We start from the raw sequence: 24,225 nt of genomic DNA, 5'->3' as shown, positions 1-24,225 counted from the left end.
ACATAAGCGGGCCTGCCTTATAGGAATAGATGTTTGTGAGATGGTCTTAAGCAGATATGGGCAAACTTTTTTGATGCAAGAGCCACATGGGGTTGTTGAACTTTCCACGAGGGCTAGACCAGTTGCAAATTTGGTTGTATCAAACAATTACAATTCTCAAATAGACTGTAATCACCTAAACACATTAAATAGCAGCAGTTAAGCATTATCTTCCCTTATGTCAATTCATTTCTTCATTGTGAGATCATTAAAGGATTATCTTATCTTATCTTAAAACATTGGTGTTCTCCCCCCTTCTTAGGCCATGCATATCGTGCTTGGTCATGTTTCGAGGGCCGGATTGAAGGGCCTTAGTTTGCCCATGCCTGGTCTAGAGGTAAAATATAAATGCAAAGTAATGGAGTAGAGATACTTGAAAGCAGTGGTACTCAACTGGTGAGTAGCGGAGTCATTTTCAGTGGGTTACAAGCCACTATTTCTTTCCATTTTCTGAAAAAGTATGAAGACAAACTCTGGGCCCAATCTTGTGTTTCGAAAGCAGGCTGTAGACTAGACCTTTGAGCAGACAGGGGGCACTCTGTACAATCTTCAGCTTTCATACCTAGCGCAGTAAATTGGCTGGACAAGGATTGGACAGACTCCCAAGGTGAAATGCACAGTAGTGACCCCTCCCTGACAGCCTTTATTTCTTAAGCGATGCCCTGAGACTACCGGCAAAAGCACTGGCATACCGTTGTTTGTGCGCAAGATACCTACTTGAACAACGCTGTTGTTGCAGCAGGTGGAAGATTGGATGAATAAAGTATACCTTAAATCAGTACTAAGTAACTTGTTTACCTTAATAAATCCTTTTCGTGGTCCCTCTGGGAGTAATACAAGAGTTGATGGGATGATTGGGGGGTCTTTCATCTACCCGGGTGTCTCTGGCCAGAAAACCACATTTGCATCTTCGCCTACCGGTCGGAGGCCCCAATACATAGTGATAGAATTACGAAGAAGAAGCTAACAGGCTAACGGGCAAAGCTAGCTGCGGGCTAGCACCACTTAAACAGTGTTTATAACCAAGTTTGAGTGAAAAAAAATCTCTCCATTGTGTAATTGATTGTACAATATCCCTCTCTCCCTTTGTCTTTTCTGTCAGTGTAGTATTTACTCTCACAAACAATTAATGAGTAAAAAAACGCAACATCTACGGGGCATGAGTTGCTTGGTTCTGCTTTAACCTTATTCTATTATGTCACGTTATATATCCCAAATAAAATTCTCATTTGGGTTGCGGATTGTCGTCCTATTGTGATGGTCCAGATGCCTTACCAGCTGAGAACCACTGCTTTAAAGAGTAACTGGATTGGTCAAATGACATGATCCTCCGGAGTTCAGTACTTTTTTCGGCTGTATAACTTAAATTGATTTATGAGTTTTTTAGCGCTTTAACACTGAATGATTATTCATTTGTTTAGTGCTCAACACCTTTGTGCAATACTTTTAACTGTCTTGGCAAATGTTACGACTGACTGATTTTAATTGGAAAAAGTCAGTATGTTACTCTGTATTTTAGAAACCTCCTTAATTCAGGATATCTTAATTCCATAATTATAATTGATTCAATGAAGAGAGAAATAAAGTCCGTTATAGGAAATTCAGAAAACTTCAACTCTCAATTGAAGGTACCCGAAGTTCGCATTTTACATTGTGAAACACATAATGTGCTGGTGTCGGCCTGCATTTGTTTAGTGTTTAGTCAGACCCTTTATTTAATGCATCTTGTTGACTTAGCTGCTTTGGATTCTGCCGCTCTGTGCAGTCTGTCTTGCACCTTACGTCTTTGATTTTCATCTAACCAAATGGCCTCTGCCAAACTAATGTTTATTTAGCCCATATGTGGCTGCTTCCCCTCTCACACTTTTGTTACCGTGTTTCTTCTTCATCAGTACAAGTGGTTGCCTCTAACTGTTTTTAGTCCTTCCTGTTTGGTACCAATCAGCCTCAAATTCAGGAGACACATGGGCAAAGGATCACATTTATCGAGTTGAATCAATGTGCAGACGACACAAGCTGGCAGGAATAAATAGAGGAAAAAAGAGATGTCTTGTAAAGCTTGTACATCTTTGCTGATTGCCCTACTTCCCTACTCCTTATGAGCCCTCGTCACAAACCAAGAATAGCACACAGCTGCACCTCACATCTGTAACTCTCCCATCTCCTCTTCCTGTTACCACTTTCGCTATGTTTTCTGATTTCAGATGTCCATAACATATGCCCAAAAGGCAACCATCAATGTCGGAGACTAACAAGGAAGAGTTTGCTCTGGAGGATATTAATATTAAGGCTCAAGTGAGACAAGTTTGAACTACCTGTCACTTGTCTGCAATGAGTCACTCTCATGCACCAAATATATTTCTTTTACTTTTTTATTATCTCCAAATCATTACCGAGGGTCATGATTCATTGAACGTGTTGTACTTGTCTACCTCATAGGCCTATCTTAGTACATGTTTTTGCACACAGAAAAACTGTTGGTGGCGCAGCCTGAGTGGTGAAGGCTTTGTGTTGTTGTGGGTTTGAGACCCAGCTTTGACAATTTACTGATTGTCTCATTCCACTGTTCACCTGATTTCACTCTGAGCTGTCCTATCTTGTGTATTTACTAAAGGAGGACAGTTAAGAACTAAAGCGCCTGTACAGGTTGTGTTCATGTGGCATCACTACATTCTAAAGAGCTTATAATATAAAATAGAGGTGGACTAGCTGAAAATGTCATACTGGTGTCTATGGTAGCTGTCAAAATGCAGATAGTTTATTGCTGATTTCACAAACAAAAACTGGTACATAATTAGGGCTGAAACGACTAATCGATTAATCGACGACTAATCGATTATTGAAATAGTCGGCAACTATATTAGTAATCGATTAATCGTTTTCTGGTTCACACAGACTAAAATGGAGCAAAATGACATAAAAATGTAGTATTTTTGATGAAAACCTACAACTTGATTTTATATTTAGGGTCTGTAGTGTTTTGTACATTGTAAATTTCACGAATAGAGCCTTCAAAAAACATTTCCCTTTAGTTTATTCCATCAATACATCCTCAAACTTAAGCTATAATGTGATTAAAAAAAATAAAAAAATAAAAAAAAATCCTACACCATTCACAGCCAAGCGATGTGAATGATTAATTTTTTAATTAATCGTAAAAATATTCAATAGATTAATCGATTACAAAATAATCGCAAGTTGCAGCCCTATAATTCAAAGTCATCTCTTCAAGGAAAAAATAACAATGATCTAATTATTTCTTCATAAAGGTGTCCAAAGGTGGTGACAATATTCAAATACATGTGCATGATGTGGGTCAGTAGAAAGGACTTTCAGCCATAAGAATAATGTGGCAGGTTTGTGAGTCCAATCTCTATGGAATAAGGATCATGGGAAACAGTTAGATTTTCTTTTTGGAAATGTCTTTCAAAAACTGTTTCTCTCCTATAGAGTTGTGTTGGTGTCTGCCCTTCAACGGAAATAGAATTCTATAACATCAATGCAACCTATTGGACAAGGCCAATGAGACAAGTACCACCCATACCACCTGCACTAAAACATGTTAAAGTGGTGTATTGAGTGAGTGCCACAGCGCAGCGTACACTATAAGAGTTGAAACTCTCCCAAGACACATCATGGCTGTCACCCTGCCTGTTGGCACCTTTGCTGTCCTATTTTCTCTTCCGTCCTCTTTAGTTTTTACTGAAGCTTTGAAAGTACCTAAAAACTTATCTCCTTGTATTACTTACAAAGAAGCCGTGTTGGCTGTCATACAGTTTGTGTGGCAGGACCAACAGACAATTTTGGTATGATGGATTATTTTTAATAAACAAGACAGTTAACAATGACACGAAGGAAGGTCATTTTGCCTTCATGCACCAACATAACCTCTCCAACCTCTCTTGCTTAAATCACCCCGTTGAGTCCACAAAAGAGTGATTATGATCTATTGTATAAAATGGCAGTTATACAAGATCAAAGTTATGTTTGATACTAACAATATTTTCAGAGGAGGCTGTTTTATTGCCTACAATGCCTGCGCAGCTAAAGCAATTGGGCAAATTTCCATGACATAATGGTGGAATGCGTCACTAAATTAATTAAGATGGTTATCAATCAAATAAGCTTTATTTAAAGAGCTATAATTAAAGTCTGTAAAAATCAAAGGGAGCAATTACCAGCTGTTTATATGGACGTTTCATTGGAAAGTGTGGCGTTTTTATTTTATTGTATTTTTTGGATTAAAGGAACATTTTTAACATCAAATAAGCACATTGAGATTTTTACTGTATTCGGAAATGGAAGGTATAAATCAGCTGTAATGCAGTTATTTATGGGGCCTAGAAATATCTTAAAATAAGATACTTTGGTGACTTGACACAGAGAATTGATAACTCATCCTTTCCAGTTTGATGAGGTTATACACATTAGGTCACACATGGACCATTTTTTTCTTCTATGAAATAACTGAAAAGGGATGTGTCCAACTTTTCTCAGCACACTGTCAGGAGGATGATCCTAAACTCTCCAAGGATCACTGCTGGACAAGTCGTCACCTTCATCATCACCAAACAGAGTTGACCTAAAAAATCCCTTATTTCAAATGAGAGTGATTGCTGAGGTTAGATGAGATGTTTAGGGCAACAAACCTGGGGGCTTAAAGGAATAGGTCACCGTTTTTCAATACTGAGATATGTTCTTACCTGAGCTTAGACGAGTTGATGCGTTCCTGTCTGGTCTTTACGCGTGCGCTCAGTCACACAATAACACCAAAGCTGTTGTTAGCATTTAGCCTCTCCTCCTCTCCTCTCTAGGATAAGGGTCAGGCATCGACAGGCATCTCAGGCCCCTGACTCTGAATCTTACCAAAACTGTGAGTGTTTCTAATAAAGACTAGTTCAGGGGTCTGCAACCTTCAACATCCAAAGAGCCATTTTGGACCATTTCAAACCAAACGAAAGTCTCAAGGAGCCACAATAGTTTTAACATTCAAACAACCCAACAAACCGAATAATATTATTGTTGTTCTGTTTAGAAATATACAAGAAAATTTCCAATAATTATAAAAAGTATTAATTATGTTTTGTTTTTAATGATAAAATGCCACTTCCAGCATTCTGTTGCATTTTAGATGTAATATATGTTGCTGCTTGCATTGATCTACAAAACTCATAAATTCTAACACTGTAAATGGGACACCAGCTCCGCCCGTGCTTCACCACCAGGCCCACCTTAATGTACCCATGGGCCCGGGGGTTAAACAGAATTGTAGGCCCCCCCCCATTTAATCGATAATACCATTGATAGTTTCTCTTATTGATGCGGTTCTTTATCATTTCGCTTATCAATTCATTAAAAAATAGGCTATAATATGACAAGAAATGACCTATTTTAACATAAACTTCCTCAAAGCATTTTTATAAAGCTAATGTAGAATGGTTATTAAAATAACGGGATTTAAAGCTATTTCAGTGGCAGACACTCTATTTTTATGAACGAGGGTCGAAGGATATTCTCAGCCCTTCAGCGTCATAGTTTCTGAATGAAAGGAGCGAGCGCAAAAGCACGTTTCAGCACGTGCGCTTTGTTTTGGTTCTTAATAGCGTAGCAGCTGCACGTATAAGCGCATATAAAGAGGACAGATTCAGACGGGCTTTTTACAAAGTGTAGCGCGGATCCTAAAACAGCGCAGACGTTTGGGATGGTGCGAGTGGTGCGTGTATCTGCAGGCGTGTATCTGCAGCGGCTCCGCGCCTGCAGGATTATGGTATAAAGAAGCTGCGGCGCAAAGCGGATCAATAAGAGGCGTCATTAGTGAAGGAGTCACTGGTTCTGATGAGTAATCCATCAGAACCGGTTCTCCTTGTAGATATACTCGGTGCTGCTCCATTGGGACAAAAGAGCCACTACATGCGGCTCCGGAGCCACGGGTTGCCGACCCCTGGACTAGTTCATCAGAATGGATGCGATGGGAAGGATCGAGGCAGATTCTGTGTGGATGAATGGTCTCAAATTAATTTATCTTATTACTTTTCTCCAGCCTCATCAGCAGTCACAGGCACAGTTTCAGAGCTGTTATTTTGGTCAAAGAAGGCGACATATTACTGACTTTTTTTTTTTTTTTTTTTTCGTGTAAAAAGGTCAACTGTAAAGATGTTTTTTCACTGTATTCTTTTCTCGTATTCACTAGGGGCGTTCAGGCCTTTAGTGTAAGATTTTGATTATGGATGATCCATAAGTTCCTATCAGGCCATGGCCGCTTTTGTCCACTATACACTTGTTTGTTTAAGCAGCTTTGCCACGTGTCGGATGACATATGGCACTCGATTACAACTACAAAGAAGTCATTGCATAGATCCGCCTATAGACTACTGTCAGTGCATTCGAGGAGTAACATGGACGTGCCGCTTGTGTATGCTTCCAATTCTATGTGTGAAGCATAAGTCTGTACAGAATCGGATTATCCCTTGCAGTAATCATGTTTTTGCCCACTCCTCTATATCGCATGCACTGATTAAAAGGCCAGGGGTGGGATTGGATGTGTGATCAAAACACCAGTGCAATTACATGTATGTGTAAGCCTGTCTAATGTGTGCGACCGCATGCCTTCCCCCAGCAATTAAAGACGAGAGCCAGATCAGTGTTTCAAGTTACAATTGGTGTGGTCTTTTGAGGACAGCAAGGTTTACATGGACTTAAGCATTCTTGATCATGTTTGAGTGTACTTACTGCTGTAAATATTTACAGGAGTTGACTTTTACACACTTGTCATGTGGCTAATCCTTTGCAAATGTTTCTAGATGCTTAGGGTTTTCACCAACAATAAAATTCAATATGATCAAAAGTAAATGTTGGCTTTAGAAGAATCTTTTCCAAAAAAATAGCATAATAAGGGTTAAAAACTGAACTGACCAATTGGCTAGTGTGAGTTAAAGAGTTAAAATGTTTGGCTAGTGTCAATATCAGCCTTAGTATTATTTTCTTTCTTTCTTTTCCCCACGCACACAAACACGACATTATTGCACACATAAAAAGGTATTTGCTTTGTGTGCTCCGATATGGCAAATTTCTTAAATCAAATATCTTTTCAAGGAGCATGTAAACTTTCAGCAAATGTCTGTGAGAATATTTTCACCCTCACCACAGTTGTAGGTCCCATCGCAGAAATTTGCCTAACTGACCGTTTCGATGGAGCATGGGTCAGTGAGCATCAGCACATACCGGGCAATGGCCTTTTTTTCCTCATCCACAAAACTGACTCTCTTGCATGGAGTCATGATGTCCTCTATTTTCATCACCACTTGCTTAAATATGGATTTCATGCTGACCCTTTTAACTAAGAATAAACCATTAATTTCATGCTTGTCTGATGTATTACACTTAATTTTGACATTCCCTCTGGGGCAAGCAGTCTTCAAAGGCTAAACCCTATGAAACAAAGTGCACACACACACAAAAAGCGTCCAAATAACTGCCTAGAAAGGGAAGGTGAAAACTGCAGCTTCTTTCCAAATTACTGTACCTGCTCAAGCCCATAAAGAAATTATGACCCTCTTTGTTCTCCATGCCACATTAAAATCCTCCTGTCTTAAGAATACCATCAATCCGCCCTTGCTCTTACTTCTTGGCTTTGCCCACAGAAGATTGTGATAATATATTCCTCAGCTTGTTTACAGAATGCATGTTTGATGCTGTCATGTTGCTGACACTTAACTCTTTGCTATACGCTGATAAAAATAGCTCCAAGTCTGTCAATGCCATGGCTTTGTTTGGGAAGTGATGTTTTAATGAAGTACACAAGAGTCCAGCGTGTTGGCGTATTGAAATCTGTAACAAGCACATGTGATTGTTTAGGTTATTCAGAGGAACATGGCAGTGGCAATTATAGTTGTGCTCAAAAGTTTACATAACCTGGTGATCTTGGCTTGATAGTATGCACACAAGTCTACACAAATGGGTTTGAATGGCTACTAAAGGTAGGCATCTTCACCTGTGACCTGTGTTTGTTATTTTTATGTCTGTATAAAAGGTCAGTGAACTTTAGGGCTCCTGACAGACCCTTGCATTTTTCATCCAGTGCTGAATGGGCGTTTCTGGTTTCTGAGTCATGAGGAAAATAAAAGAATTGTCAAAGGATCTGCAAGAAAGGGTGGTTGAACTGTATAAAATGGGAAAGGGTTATAATAAAGATATCCAAGGTATTGAGAGTATCAGTCAGCACTGTTCAAAGTCTAGTTAAGAAGTTGATAATGTGGGATTCTGTTGAAGCCAAACTGATTTCAGGTACAAAACTGTGGATGAAAAGAAAGACCAAGAGATAACTTCAGCTGAAATACAGGACGTTGTGTAGCTGTTTGAAGATGCACAATAAGGAGGCACTTGAAGAAAAATGGGCTGCATGGCCAAGATTTTGCCTGAGGAAGACTCTGTGTGGTGTAAACCCTGCATTTTCTGCAAGGATTGATAGTGTGCGGGACTTCTTTTATGTAACTCCGCATGGCCAAGTTGCCAGAAGAAAGCCATTACTTTGCAAATGCCACAAAGTATCCACTTACAATATGCCAAACATCACAGAGACAAGCCTCAACATTTCTGAAGCTATGTAATTTGGAATGATGACACCAAAATGTAACTTTTTGGCCACAACCATAAATGTTACATTTGGAGGAGTCAACAAGGCCTGTGAATGCAGCATGTAATTAAAGACCACTGGAGGAAAAGTGTGACTCATCAGCCTGGAAGCTGCGCATTGGGATACACTTGGACGTTCCAACATGACAATGAACCAAAGCACAAGGCCATTTAACCGGCACGGTAGTGCAGTGCTTCACAGCTAGAAGGTCCGGTTTCGATTCCCACAAGGGACGGGGCCTTTCTGTGTGGAGTTTGCATGTTCTCCCCGTGTCTGCGTAGGTTTCGTCCGGGTACTCCGGTTTCCCCTACCACTAAAAACATGTACAATAGGTGAGTCCTCCAGCCAGGTGTTTATGACCACCAGCCTGGTCCCCGAGCGCGGGCCCATGTTGGCAGCTCACTGCTCCTACAGGTCGCCCCAGCGGCATTGGGAATGGGTCAAATGCAGAGAATGAATTTCCCCTATACGGGGATTAATAAAGTATACTTTAACCATATGTTGACCTCTCAGTGGCTACCGCAGAATAAAGTCAAAGTTCTGGAGTGGCCATCTCAGTCTCCTAACCTCAATATCATTGAGCCACAGATCTGAAACGTGCACTTCATGCAAGACAGCCCAGGAATTTACAGGAACTGGAGGCTTTTTGCCCAAAAGAATGGCCACAACTCATTATGTAAAGGGAGCAGTACACCGTGTTAAGAAATGGGGTATGTAAACTTTTGATTAGGGTCACTTTGGCACTTTCTTTCATTCATTATGATTTAAAAATAGTGAACTCAGTTGTTTGACCATAAATGGCTTCACACAACCACTAACTATGATAAACGTTTTGTGTTATCATTCATATTTCCTGAAAAATGGCCAAAAAAAACAAAAATTCAGTCTTGAAAGTTCATGCAAGTTCTCAACTACTTTTATCACAAGACTAGTCCTGAATGTAGTTTTTTCCCCTTTACTAGTGCTTGTGAAATATTTGAGAATTGAGACCACTAGATACTTGAAACTTAACATAGTGTAGGGAAGTATTTCCGACACTAGGCATCTGCAACTCTTTGCATTAAAGCACATAGAAGAAGAGCTATCACCACATGCACCATCCCTTTGGTTTCCTCTACCACGTTTCATTTTTTACCCTTTTGTAGATCAAAGCCTCTCTTAAATGCCACCAGAGATGCTTCCTCCCAACCCACAACTGCTTAAGCTTACGGATAATAGCTCCTACTCTGCTCACACGTTTGGCTTGTAAATTAATTAAATCTTTCTTGGTAAGGTTTTAAGAATCTCCAGAGCATTGAGTATAAACTGGTCTGTATGGAAAAGATGGTATTAGCAGAATTTTGTTTGTGTCTGCTGCTACATCTGTAAGGTTTAATTAAGATTTATATTGTTTGTGTCTGCTGCTCCATCTGTAAGGTTTAATTAGGATTTTAAGAGACAAAGAAAATACCCTGGCTGTATTTTTAAGCTTAGTAATTTGGTCCACTATCTGCCCTTTTTGTGGCCTAAATTTGAATTCTTTAAACACTATTTTTAAGGGTCTATTTTTGTCTCGTCTTCGCCATCTGTTCAGTAAATAAAGCAAACTTCATGCAGCTTGATTTCCACATCAGACACCAGATTCAGCCTCCTCTTCCCTAAATAGAACCCGCTGCATCCAAGGAGCGTGCCCTTGCAGGAGTCCCTGTCTTCAATCCTTATTAAAATTAATTAGCGTTGTAATGACGTCAATGAGAGCAAATCTACAGTCTGAAAGCCTTCTATTGACATCGCCCCTGGCAGAAGTCATTGCAAAAACACAAACTGAGTAGACTGAATTTCCCCAAATCATTTTACTATTACTTTCTTAAGCCTCTAAAAAAATGTTGTTAGAACATAGTGATGCATTGCAAGACACCCAAAGATATACCCATAGCTACCCTGGGGTAGATGGGGATAACTAAAAACAATAGGTGTTTTGCCCATGCATTAGTCACAGTTGGATGTGGACTACCGACTTTTGGATTTGTGGACAGCTTCTCCAACCACTACGTCACTGTCACCCAAGGTTTGATCACTGTTTTTAGCAAGTATCCGATGTAAGACCAATAGTTTGCCCTCTCAACACCGTTCGCTATTGATTTGTTGATTGGAAATTATAGAAATGTATGCTCTCATAACTATTTAATTTTAAAAAAATATTTTTTGGATGTACAGTTATTTTAATCCTGAAACTACACTTCCTGACCAAAAAGAAAAAAAGAATAACTCTTATGATCTCGGGTTGCTGCAGTTGGTCATAGGTTCAGCAACACTATGTGCCCAAAGAACGAGATCTGCAGAACATCCTGTGAATTCCATCAATGGATTTATTTTTCCTTGATGGCACGGCATATTCCATGATGACAATGCCAAGATTAATCGGGCTCACATTGTGAAAGAGTTCTTAGAGAGCATGAGACATAATTTTCGCACATGTATTGGCCACTACAGAGTCCAGACCTTAACTCCATTGAGAATCTTTGGGATGTGCTGGAGAATGCTTTGTGCGGTGGCCACACTCTCCCATCTCCCAAAATGCCACAGCGAATGTGTGCTGGAATCAAAGCTAAAGGCAGTCCAACCCATTTTTTTTTTTTTTTTTTTTTTTTTTGGTCAAGCAGTGTAAAAAAAACACATGTATGAACTAGCCATTTGATATGAATAAATTAACTTAATAGCAGAACTATAGTGAAAATAAGAATGAAATAGAAACTGGGTTTGACAGTGTACTACGAAAGCCAATTGATTGCTTTCACTGTGATGCGTTTTTTTTTTTTTTCTCACACGCTTCGTCTGTCAACACAGTAGGCAGGCGGTCCGAGCAATCTCCCCACTCAGGTAGGATAGAAACACACGTGAACACTTTATTCACCTGCCGCCCCGAGGGACACTGAACGTCCTGCAGGCTCGGAGTGTTTGATGTTGAAACGGTCCACCCCGGGTTTAGAAGAACCCCCCATCACAAGAGGAATGGGCTAAATGTCATCCCCCATCTTCCTCTATGCCGCTCACTGACTGTGTGTCTGTGTGTGTGTGTGTGTGTGTGTGTGTGTGGGAATAGAAAATAAATAAAATGCTCCACCGCCATGCATGTAGCGGTATGTGGCGAGGGGAGTGCTATTTCTGGACTAGAATGAGGTCACGTATGGAAATGGTGCTGCTTAACTGATAAAGTAGTATTAAGTATTAACACCTTGACATGCTTTAGAGGAACATTTTTTAGAGAGTATTATTAATTCAACTATTCAAGTTCATTTTGACAATGCATTTCAGTTTAGAGGAGAAATTGAGTAACAGCTTTTGAAACAAGGTAATGGATAAGGCTAATATAAGGCTATATAAGGCAGTACAGTGACATCACAGAAATGGAAAGTACTCTATATTTTATTGTGTGTCAAAAACTGTATTTAGTGACTTTTGAAAGGCGTTTTTTTTTTTTTTTTTGTGGGCTGACAGAACAAGGGAGAGGCCATGGGGAAATGTGACACATGCGGTGGACACAGAGTCTTGTTGGTTCACACTGCGCTGGGCAAAAGGCTGGGAGCTGTAGGTCAGCGAGAGAGAGAGAGGGACCGCTACAGCCTCCTCTGCACCAGTTTGTTTACAGGCAAAACCACATCCTTGGTGTCCTCTGTTATCTGCCCCTCTCCACATGCCCATGCCACATTGATTCAGAAATCCATGGAGGCCAGGTTGTTTTATTGACTGACACTGTTAACCAATTGTATCCAATGTAAGACTTGTGTATGAAGCAAAAGTGGTTTCATAGACTTCTCCTTGCTATTGTTTAAAGCTTTATTTCTGTCTTTTACAATAGATATGAATGAAGCATTTTTATTTCTAAGAAGAAGAAAAAATCAATGTGTATAAAAATGCAAGGCACCTATTATATGATTATGGTTTGAAGAACATGACTTATATAATATAATAAAACTAATATAGTTTTACCCTTCGATTCTATATTGTAGTTCCTGTTGGCCCACTTCACCCACATGGGAGAGTTATTGTAAAATTTCTGAGAGGTAATCCATGGGAATTCCTGGTAGAGGAGGTTACCCATGTACTGTGCACCCGGCCCATCAAAGTCACAGCTTGTGTTAATCCTAGTGCTTTTTACCTTGCTGATTCTTTGATGAGTTTCAGCACATTAAGTTTTAGTGTTGTGAATGTTTGTGCATGTGTGTCTCCATTTATCAGTATGCACCCCAACCAGGCAGCTGCCAGGCACCGAGGAGGCTGTTGCTAGGCAATGCCATTTAAAATCCATCCCTCTCTGAGTGTTGTAACCGGCTGTATTTGTCTCTGGGTTTTGTTTTTAATGCTGGCTGGAAAGTGGAGTAACACCAGACATCTTCCTTGTTAGTCCTGTGCCATATTTTCTTTGCAGAGTAGAGCTCCGTTGGCGTGAGACTGTGCTGGGCTCGCATGGCTTTCTAAGTAAAGAATATGCACTACTTTCAAGGGAGCTGTTCAGTAATAGCAAAAGAGTGGGTTTGCCATTTGATGATGAGTTTGAAAGAATGTCATTATGACATGTCCCGGTGTGCGGTATGGCGATGAATAGTATTAGAGAACTGTGCGGAGGTGTGTTTGTGTGCTGCATTTCAAAGCACATCTGTTCCTTTTAAGTTATCAGCGTGCTCATAAATGCATCTCCAGATTGGAGGCTGTATGATATGGGGGAATTTAACATGGCATAAGATTCTCACTTATTTCTCATTATGTCATATTTTTCCTGAAGCCTTTTCAAACAAATGAAATGCTGTTCAACAAATCAACAGCTCATGTTATTTCAAGAAATAATCCATGTCAAATTCCAGCCAACCACAATGAAAGGAGCTGTATTTGAACAACGGTTAGTCTCTAGCAGAGTTAACCAGGTGTGCATTTGATAGAACTGCTTTGATTTGGTTACATAAGACTTACGTTGAAGTGACACAGCTGCGGCTGCCTCTCAACCATGTCTACCTGTGTGAGGTCACATAGCAGAACAGATACTAAAGACATTTGGATTGTTATTTTTATATTATTATACTTCAAGCACTTGTTTTGGAGGAAATACTACCAAAAATCTATGAGGACGCAGCTAGCTTTTTTGCTTTGTGACAGATGGGGCTCACACAACACAATAATTCCACTATTTCAGCCATTTCATTCTTTATTAAAGTACATGCAGTGCAGAAAGAGGACGTTTTTAGGACCCTGTGATTGCTGTATAGGAAACTGGTTTCCTTTCATTGTTGTTGTAAGCATCAATGTCATTATGAACAATTTCTAAAGCAAAAGAGACATTGTTGGAGAGGCAGAGGACAAAGGCCGCCAGAGAGTGAATGGCATGATGAAAGAGTGAGTGATGGCAGGCAGGCTGTTTCGACTACCAACACCACCAAAGGATGTTGTGTGACTTTGATAGGCCGTGTACATGGAGCGGGCGACTGCTCTGAATGAGAACAGCTCAGCGCCTCGGGTGCTGACAGCACTTCACTGTCTGTCTGTCACTCCATCTACATGGGCTTGGCCTCTCAGCCCTTCACTCACCTTTAGTCCGGCACTCTCTTTGTCTGTCACTGAAGTCTCTTCTGGTGGGTCCCACGTGTGAAGCGTCCAGTGATAAGATGACATACTTTCCTAATGGGAAGAGATTTCTTGTATTGGCAAAATTAGATGACGCATTAGGTCAACGAGCACGAAAGGCATGGACTGATTTATACGTAATGACCTCATCCATTTCCTGATCCCTTTTCGTGGATGAAGCGTGCTATATTAAGTCACGACAAACGACTATTTTACAAACTTTCTGGTGGTCATTTCAAAAGATATTACTCTGAACTGACAAAGAAACATTTTCCCATCAATTTTTCTGTTCTGAAGAGCTACTTTTGAACAGTGCCAAATGTGCTTTTCACTCAATATAAAATTGACTTGAAAGTATAGCCATGATAATAGTAATTCATGTGCTTTTAAGGTTCTGCTCTATGGAAGTGTTCTGGAGTCTTTGACACATTGTTCAGAGCAGAGCCACCATTTTTACAAGCTCTAAGTCTTAAATTGTGTCCAAAAGCTTTTTTTCTTTTTCTTATTCATTGCCACTCAAACTAGTGCTGCACCTATTGGCTGTTATAGTCTGCCACACTTCATGAATAAACAGAATTAAGATGGTCGTACAAAGCACAGACTGGTCATGGTCAACAAGAACTTTAGCGTCTTAATTATTGTGGCCAAGAACAAATGCAACTTAGTTCATTAACCTGAACACAATCGACTGAATCCGGTAGTAGGCCTTTTGCTGTCTCAACTCCCCAAACTTATTTACTTGATAAAAATCCAAGAAACACAACGTACCCACTATTCATCAGTGAATCTCATCAGACTGACATTGCACAATCCAGCCCGTGATTAAATGAATGAGAATAATGTCAAGATATATCTGTGCAGGAGATAGCCCATAACCCAACCTCTCAATATTAATATAAAAAACACACTGAGACCATGTGATAATGAGCTAATTTGCAGCTCAGGAGTAATGAACCAAAAAGTATGGGACAAAAAGTCAAATATCAATGTGCCTGGGAAGTTTTTGTCAAATAAAAGACATCCTTGTGAAGATCGACAGAGGAGCTGAAAGAAAGGTACGGTGTATCTTTTACGGTGTATGTTTTTTTCCAAGGAAACAAAGAGGAAGATCACAAGTGAAAAAAGCTTCATCAACCATTTTAGAGCCCGGCTACTGTTGTGTAAAGCAACAGAAAAAGTACAAAGCCCCGAAAAGAAAAAGACGAGGAGGAGGAGGATGGAGTGCCCACGGAGAGCATGCTAAAGGTGGACAGCAGCAGGCAGTCGGAGGCAGGAAAGAGTCAGTAGTATGGTCATCTGCTCAGCCCCTCTGGAGGCCAATTAGAGCGCGAAGGGGTAAAACCTGGAACTATATGGACAGACTCCCTATAGGCATGCACACATATCACAGAGCTATAGACGTCAGCATTAGAGCACCTTCATACACTGATGGAGACCCCCAGGCATTGACGGTCACACACCTATGGGCTGTTCAGGGAGAAGCTGCATTTGTTCATTAACAATAACAAGACCAGATTGTTGATTGTGTACAGTTTTTGCTAAAAGGTAGAGTGGTTAACAACAAAATATATGTACATATATATTGTGAAAATATTTAAACCAAAGGGACACAGTATAGCCATTGTTGCGCTGTTGCTCCACAGGCTGATGTTTTCGACTGACTTCCTGTTAGCCAGTGTAGGGTAAAGATAATAATAGGGAAGCCCGGCGTCCATACTATTATAGAAGATGATGTTTAGTGGCCATTGGTTGTGTTTCCGACCCCACAAAAAGCAAAAACTTAGTAGAATTTGAGTTAGCATTTAGCTTAGAGGACACGTTCATTTGTGTCTAAAGTGAAATCTCAAAAAGTCTGTACATTCATTAATGATATCTAATTGTGGTCGATGGGTTGACAAAAGCTCAAAACATCTGGATCGTTCATAATTTGCAATATCTGGTGGCTAATGCTAATACCTATTGGAAAAATACATTGACCAGGCTAACAGACTCTGACAAGTGTCCCAGACTAGCCAACTTGCTAACTGTCTGTGTACGTTAGGATCTTTTTATTTCTATGGTGGTGCTATTTTAGCTTCAAGGCTAAAACACTTAGGGCCCGATCTTGTGCATCAAAACGGAGACGATAGCGTGACACTACTTTGTGATCTTGCCACTCCAGACTTAGCGCATTTAAGTGGGTGGAGACACAAATTTTCCTCCAACCAGATCGACTCCGCGTCCAGGAGAGTGGTTGTGTGGGGTGAACATGTGCTTTTGTTTTGCTTCGCGTTCACGCCAAGCGTGGGACGATCCGCGCCACAGCGGACGCTGTAGCTCTTTTTCTCTCGAGACGTGAACATCGTTTAGCTCACGATGGGGTAAATAAAGTTTTTAGTTTGACCTGTGAGAGCCTAAGGCTTAAGAAAGAATGCAAGACAGCGCAATGTAAACGAGGAAGTGAATGTCAGCCGTGTTTCCATCACTGCAGTCACCTCCTCTTGTGACGCCCCCTCACAGGTGGCGGAGGCGAATGGCACATATAGCGCCGCCACTCGGAGAATAATTCGCCAAGAGCCTGCGCCGCCCCGTGCGCCGCCACAAGATCTGGCCCTCACAATTATAAACACACATAATTCACCTCTCCGGTGAATTATTGAGCATCCTGAGTAAAGTTTTGGCATGTTGTAAGTGACAAACATTTATTTCTAGATTTTTCCACTAGACTATTCACATTTCATCTTTGTTGCACATCACTCAAATAAACAGTGCAAGACTTCTTCAAATGCAGAACTTGCTGCAGGCTGACCGGGATATATCAAAGGTAATGGTCTATCTAAAAAATATTTCATGCCACCCTCTTTCAAAATTCAGAAATCCATTTATTTCTTATCCTATTTGGTCATTTGTATTGCCTCTCTTTGCCCGAGTGCAAACATTTGAGCTCAAATCTAACTAGAATTACTTTTGCTCGGAGCGAATCGTCTATGTTGCGGCACCTGCTAAGTCTTATTATTGAATACAATCTTCCGAACCGCATGGGGCAGACATGGTTTATATTATCGGAGTGCGGGGCTTGCAGTTAAACAAAGGATTTGAAATGGTACTCTGGTTTCTGTTCTCAATAAGTGCACTGGATGTCTGTGTCTTTGTGTGTGTTGGAGATCCACCCCATGACCTTGGGTTCACTGCTGTCATCATCCTCCCTGCGGCGCTGCGCAGATCTTCTTTGATGTACAAAAGCCCAGAAAGGACACACTCCCTTTGCTGAATAACAATCCGTATGTCTCCAAAAGTTCAGTGGGAAAGTTTGAAGCTGTTGCACCTGAAGTCTTTGTAAGCACAAGTTAATGCTTTGAGTCTGATTGTCTGTGTGCCAGAAAGATGTATGGCTATGCAAGTTAGGAATTCTCGTCAACACATTCATTTTGAGTGACAATATAGAATGGAAGGGAAGCTTTGTAAAGTGCTTTTCACATCATGACAAGGATTACCCAAAGGGCTTCACACAGTGTAGAGGATTTGCAATATATGCTGGTAGGGGACAAACTATGAGCCTTAAAGGAAGCATCTCTACCAACTAACAGTGCTCACCCGCTTTCTCTAAGGGCGACTATTTGTCTTATCAGGTTTTCTCTCATCTACCCCCTCTCCCCTGCTGAGAGCAACATCTACACTGAAGCAACCTAAACCGCCATACCACCTTTGCTATGCCCGATCTCGTCAGACCTCGGAAACTAAGCGGGAAGGCTGGTACTTGGATGGGAGACCGTTTGGGAACATCAGGAGGCATGACGAATGTAGTGTATGAGTGAGTAGTTGGTGGTGGTATTGGCTGATGTGCATTGTAAAACGAGTTTGAGCGTCTGGAAAAGCGCTATTAAAGATGAATGCATTATTTTTTTTATTATTATTATTAAACCCCCAGACCAAGCCCAACTGTCACACAGTGCACGTTCGCATGATGCTTTGGCTCTTTGTATCTAGCATTAAGTTGTAAACAAAATGCCTCAGTTCCCGTTCAAACGCTGTGTGGTGGTGGTAGTCTCTGGCGTGTGAATTGTTTTCTCAAAGACTCCCGTCGCCTTTTTGTTTCTGTTTAACTCTCAAAGAAGTCCATATATTGATCCAGCTAGATAACTAAAAACACAGAAGAAAATCCAGCCAGTAACACTAGGCCAGTCACAGCGCTCCTGATGCAGCGTCAGGTTGACACTGATTTTACAAACGCAATCGCCCAAAACTGGCTTCGCTGACCTCCACAAACCGCTGTCTATGACCAACAGTGCTGTTCACACCAAACACACGTGTCCCGCCGTCGGCCCAGACCTGCTCACCAACTCCCGACTGGAGATGATCGCGTTGGTGTGAATGGGCTCTAACATAGTCTGCAGCCCAAAACGAACTTATGGAAACCGAAGCACTAAGCCCTGATAAATAGAAAGAGTCTGCTATTTGTTAATAATGGCCATCTTCAGCAGTTTAATGACAGTACACATGTTAACATGACTGCATATCTTCATATTCCATGGGCGAGTTTCTTACTTAAATGAGAAGGAAGGATTCTTTCGGTATTGATGGATTACACAGCCTGACCTTTAACCAAACCTCCAGCTAGTATTCATATAATCACAGCCAAAGTCAGTTAATCCAGTAGGAGCCCCCAGCGCTGACCTGCCCCTCCCACACACATACTAACACCACCAAGTCTGTACACTACACCGCCATCTCCATACACGCCGTTTTAATCTGTCCGCCCCTAGCAGCATGTGTCCTCTTTAGGAATTAATTACATCTCAGCTCTTTCCTGTATTTAGCCCTGTTTAAAACACACATGCTTGTCATCTCGGCGGCTGATTTTAGGTCTCGCCTTCGAAATTAGCATTTGACTCTTCAATCACACACTGTTTGTAAACGCACAGTTGTCATCTGGTTTCGACAACTTTTTGAAATGCTGCCATAGAATTCAAACGTGTGTTTATCTAACGTTGCGGGGCGCTGCTAATAAATCATCATCACCTGATTAAATGTATTCTAGCTTTGATTATTAATTTAGGTGATCATTTTACGCTTGTTAATTTAGCAGCCTGGAGATAAAATCAAATGGAATTTATGCCGTGACTCGCCCGACAATGGTTTTCCTTGTTCATTAAATGCACGCAGACCACTGTACTTAGAGTTACTTCACTTTATTCATTAAAAAGTTGTGTTTTCTTGCAAACAACTTGGAAGATTTGTGTTTGTTCTTAAAGGAAGAAGGATGGTGTGATGCTTACAAGTTTGAATGATCAAATCTCTTGTGTATGTGGGCTACACAAATACTTTGTCCTTCATGTTAATCCCAGGCCAACTCCCTGATGCAAAGGTCAAGGTCCAATCACTGCTTTAAGACTTTGTTATAGTGTTGTCTTATAGCGTTGGCTCTATGTTTTGACGCAAACCATGGAAATTAAATGCAGAAGTGGGGTATGTGGACAGTTAGCAAGTAGGCTAGGCCGGGAGACTTTTCAGAGTTATTTTTCCTAAGCTGAAGTCACCGAGGTGGTGAGAAAGCTCCTTGGTGGCAGGGCTCCGGGGGTGGATGAGAGTCGCCCTGAGTACCTTAAGTCTCTGGATGTTGTAGGACTGTCTTGGCTGACACGTCTCTGCAACATCGCGTGGCGGTCGGGGACAGTGCCCCTGGACTGGCAGACCGGGGTGGTGGTCCCTCTCTTTAAGAAGGGGGATCGGAGGGTGTGTTCCAATTACAGTGGGATCACCCTCCTCAGCCTCCCCGGTAAGGTCTACTCCAGGGTGCTGGAGAGGAGGATCCGGCCGATGGCCGAACCTTGGATCCAGGAGGAACAAAACGTTTTTTGTCCTGGTCGTGACTCGTGGCACACTGGACCAGCTCTATACCCTTCATCGAGTGCTCGAGGGTTCATGGGAGTTCGCCCAACCAGTCCACATGTGTTTTGTGGATCTGGAGAAAGCGTTCGACCGCGTCCCTCGTGGTGCCCTGTGGGGGGTGCTCCGGGAGTATGGGGTCCGGGGCCCTCTGTTAAGGGCTGTCCGTTCCCTGTATGACCGCAGCAGGAGCTTGGTTCGCATTGCCGGCAGTAAGTCAGACCTGTTCCCGGTGCGTGTTGGTCTCCGCCAGGGCTGCCCTTTGTCACCGGTTCTGTTCATTACTTTTATGGACAGAATTTCTAGGCGCAGCCAGGGGCCGGAGGGTGTCCGGTTTGGGAGCCTCAGAGTCTCATCTCTGCTGTTTGCGGACGATGTTGTTCTGATGGCTTCAACGAACCAGGACCTTCAGCAGGGATGAGGATCAGCACCTCCAAATCTGAGGCCATGGTTCTCCACCGGAAAAAGGTGGTTTCCCCTCTTCAGGTCGGTGGAGAGTCCTTACCTCAAGTGGAGGAGTTCAAGTATCTCGGGGTTTTGTTCACGAGTGAGGGGCGGATGGAGCGTGAGATCGACAGATGGATCGGTGCGGCGCCAGCAGGTCGCTGTATCGGTCTGTCGTGGTGAAGAGGGAGCTGAGTCGGGGGGCAAAGCTCTCGATTTACCGATCGATCTACGTTCCCACTCTCACCTATGGTCATGAGATTTGGGTAATGACCGAAAGGACAAGATTGCGAATACAAGCGGCCGAAATGAGTTTCCTTCGCAGGGTGGCTGGGCGCACCCTTCGAGATAGGGTGAGGAGCTCAGTTACCCGAGAGGAGCTCGGAGTAGCTCGGAGGAGCTCGGAGTCGCTGCTCCTTCATGTCGAAAGGAGCCAGCTGAACACCTCCCGCCTCCCGCGGGAGGTGTTCCGGGCATGTCCTAGTGGGACAAGGCCTCGTGGAAGACCCAGGACACGCTGGTGGGACTATGTCTCCGAGCTGGCCTGGTGTCGCCTCGGGGTCCCCCCAGAACAGCTGGAGGAGGTGTGCGTGGATCGGGAAGTTTGGGCACCTCTGCTAAGACTGCTGCCCCCGCGACCCTGCCCCGGATAAAGCGGAAGAAAATGGATGGATGGATGGATGGGTTAATTTTCCTATAGCCGTTTGCATTAATTGTCAAACATCGCAAATGTAGATGAGGTCAAAACCTAGTGAGAGAATATTAATGAATGTACAGACCTTATGACATGTTACTTTAGATAAAAATGAGCGCTTAAAAGTGTCCTCTGAGCTAAATGTGAACTCAAATTCAGTTGAGTTTCTGCTTTTTGTGGTGTCGGATACAAGACGGAAGTAAAAAATCCTGGTCCGTCGAAACGCGTAAGGTATTTGAAAAAGCTTGTTTGTCTGACCTAGTGTCTTTCTAAAAAACAACTTAAAAACAAATTTTGTTATCAAGAAGACATAATGAATGTAATTAAAGAATTACATAAATGCCATGAAAAGGACAAAACATCCCTCAACATTTGTTTGTATCGCGCCTGCCTTCCCTATTCAATTTAAATCTGGTCTGGGATTTGACAGCTAGCATAATGTGCACATGAGTAGGAACAGAATCAATCATGGACTCAAAAAGGTCCATAAAAAGCATACAAGAGACCGACAGACTGAGAGAGAATATCACTATTATAGTCCATATAAGCAGAGCTGAACCTGATACTGCTGTGGTCCGGTCTTATAAAAACAATTATAATTTATTTTTTCGAATCCATGAGCCTCATCATAAAATGAATAGCTAAAGGCATTTCTATGATGTGAACAGGTTTCCTCAACAGTCTACAATTGTTGCTGCAAGATTGTTTACTTAATTGCAAACTAGGCGTAGCTTTCAGGTCCAATCAAGAGGAGAGGGGGAACTTCTTTGTTTAGTCTTGAAATTTCTCTCTGTCCTCATTTTGCAATCTTACAGACTGTCACTTTATTGCGTGACAGATTTCCTTTCATCACTTTTACTTATATTGGAAAAGCATACAATACTTCTCTCTGCTCTTTGTTCATATAAAATAGCATAATGTTAGAAAGTAGCTCTCTGTCTGGCACATTTCTTTTAGCGGTTTCATTCTCGACGTTAGATAGCCCATCAGCCTCTTTGCTCACGCTCAACTTTTCCTTCCCTTCATCTTAAGACACCTGCTTCTGGAAATGAAACGGTTCATCTCAGAAACCAAGGAGTGGCCTTTGACAATGTTGCTATTTTTAGATCACTCCCACCGAGATCTGAGAACAAGTACAGGTAGTGGAAAAGCGCACAGACAAAGACAGAATAGGATCCAATCTACTCTGAAAAATCAAAGTGCGATGGAAAGTGCGACTAGGCAGAGACAAAATGTAGCTCTGAGGGAGGTGATGAAAAAGCTGGATTGACTCCTGGAGTTGGTGGGGATCCATCTCCACTGTCAAAAAAGTGAATTACCGCTTGTCTGACACGAGCAAGAGAAGTCATACTCATGCGCTATCGCTGTGCCAACAGTTTTGAATTTCAAATGCAGTACTTGAGGGATAGTTCAATGTATTGAGTTGTTTAAAATCACTTCAAGATGGTGTAAACTTGCGGATGTGACCAATTTTGTATATAATTATTTCTACATGTATTTATAGTTTATTTTGTTGACCAAGTAATATTGTATTTAACAGATCTTTTAATAAGACAATGGGTACAGTAGATGTGAGCAGTACCTACATGTTTCAGCGGTCAGACCTTTATGTGGAGCATCGCTTATCTTTGTCAGCTGCTGTTCCCAGGCTAGTGTGACGGATCTGGTGAGTTTTTTCTCGCTGGACATGCCTGACGCCGCGTGGTGGCCTCTGGAGCAGTGCGTCTCAGGTACATGAGCGTGTTCATGCGTTTGTACTTGCTTCGTTCCAGTTTATCTTATAGTTTTTGCCGTTTACAGTGATCTGTTATGGCTGACTTGAGATTCGCTTGTTTTATTTTCTTATTAAAAGAACTATAAATATGGATTGAAGGTTGAAGGCAAAATGAAATGTGTGGATGCTAAGTTTTATAGTTTGCTTCTAGAATATGTTTGTAAGGCGTTTGTAGTTGGCTGCCCATGATTGTATTTGAATTTTGTATTTTGAGTTCTCTCCCCTTTCAATGGGGCTCAACTCCCTGATGCAAAGGTCAGGGTCTGATCACTGCTTTAAGACTTTGTTGTAGTGTTGTCTTATAGCCTTGGCTCTATGTTTTAAGGATGCAAACTATGGAAATGAAATGCAGAAGTGAGGTATGCGGACTGTTAGCAAGTAGGCTAGACCGGGAGACTTTTCAGAGACCGTTATTTTTCCTATAGCCGTTTGCATTAGCCATCAAACATACCAAATTATGAACGATCGAGGCGTTTTCAGCTGTCGTCAACCCATCAACCAACTAGGTCAAAACCTAGTGAGAGAATATTAATGAATGTACAGACCTTTTGACATGTTACTTTAGATACAAATTAGCGCTTAAAAGTGTCCTCTGAGCCAAATGCAAACTCAAATTCAGTTTAGTTTCTGCTTTTTGTGGGGTCGGATACACAAACCCCAGAAATTACATAAATGCCATGAAAAGGACAAAACATGCCTCACCATTTGTTAGTATTGCGTCTGCCTTCCCTTAGTGTCTTTAAAACCTGCCAATCCTGTAGTTCAGATCTCTATAAAGATGTTCTGAAATGCTTGTACTGGTTCAGCAGTTCATATTTACACCCCAAACGTGTTTTAGTATATGCAAGGTAAACGTGATCGATCGTCTAGATTTTGAAACATAAATTGCAAATCTAATTGCAACAACAATTCAAAACATTTGCAATTGCATTGTTTGTGTTTGACCTGGACACACATAAAACATGCAAGTCATCCGAGGTCCTTTTGCTGCAAAACAAGTGGATTTGTTGTTTTTGCTAGGCATGCTTTCATCCAAAAAGGATTTTTAAGTCTAACTGCACCACTTTGCTCTCCACAAAGATTGTTTTGGAAAGCTGACTTTTGGGTTATTATTTTCTATTTGTTTGCTCACCCAAATTTTTTTTTATTTTTATTTCAATGCCTCTGTGCAAAATGTTAATG

The 24,225-nt window shown here is 41.6% G+C and overlaps 1 protein-coding gene across 1 annotated transcript in view; it reads left to right on the top strand.

Moving 5' to 3' along the window:
* itfg1 (integrin alpha FG-GAP repeat containing 1) overlaps positions 1–24,225 on the top strand; it is a 129,056-nt gene that overhangs the window by 45,806 nt on the left and 59,025 nt on the right. The window lies entirely within an intron of this gene.

This window comes from Gobius niger (genome assembly GCF_951799975.1).
Source record: "Gobius niger genome assembly, chromosome: 4".
Lineage (NCBI taxonomy): Eukaryota > Metazoa > Chordata > Actinopteri > Gobiiformes > Gobiidae > Gobius > Gobius niger.
This window is presented reverse-complemented; position numbering and strand designations above follow the sequence as displayed.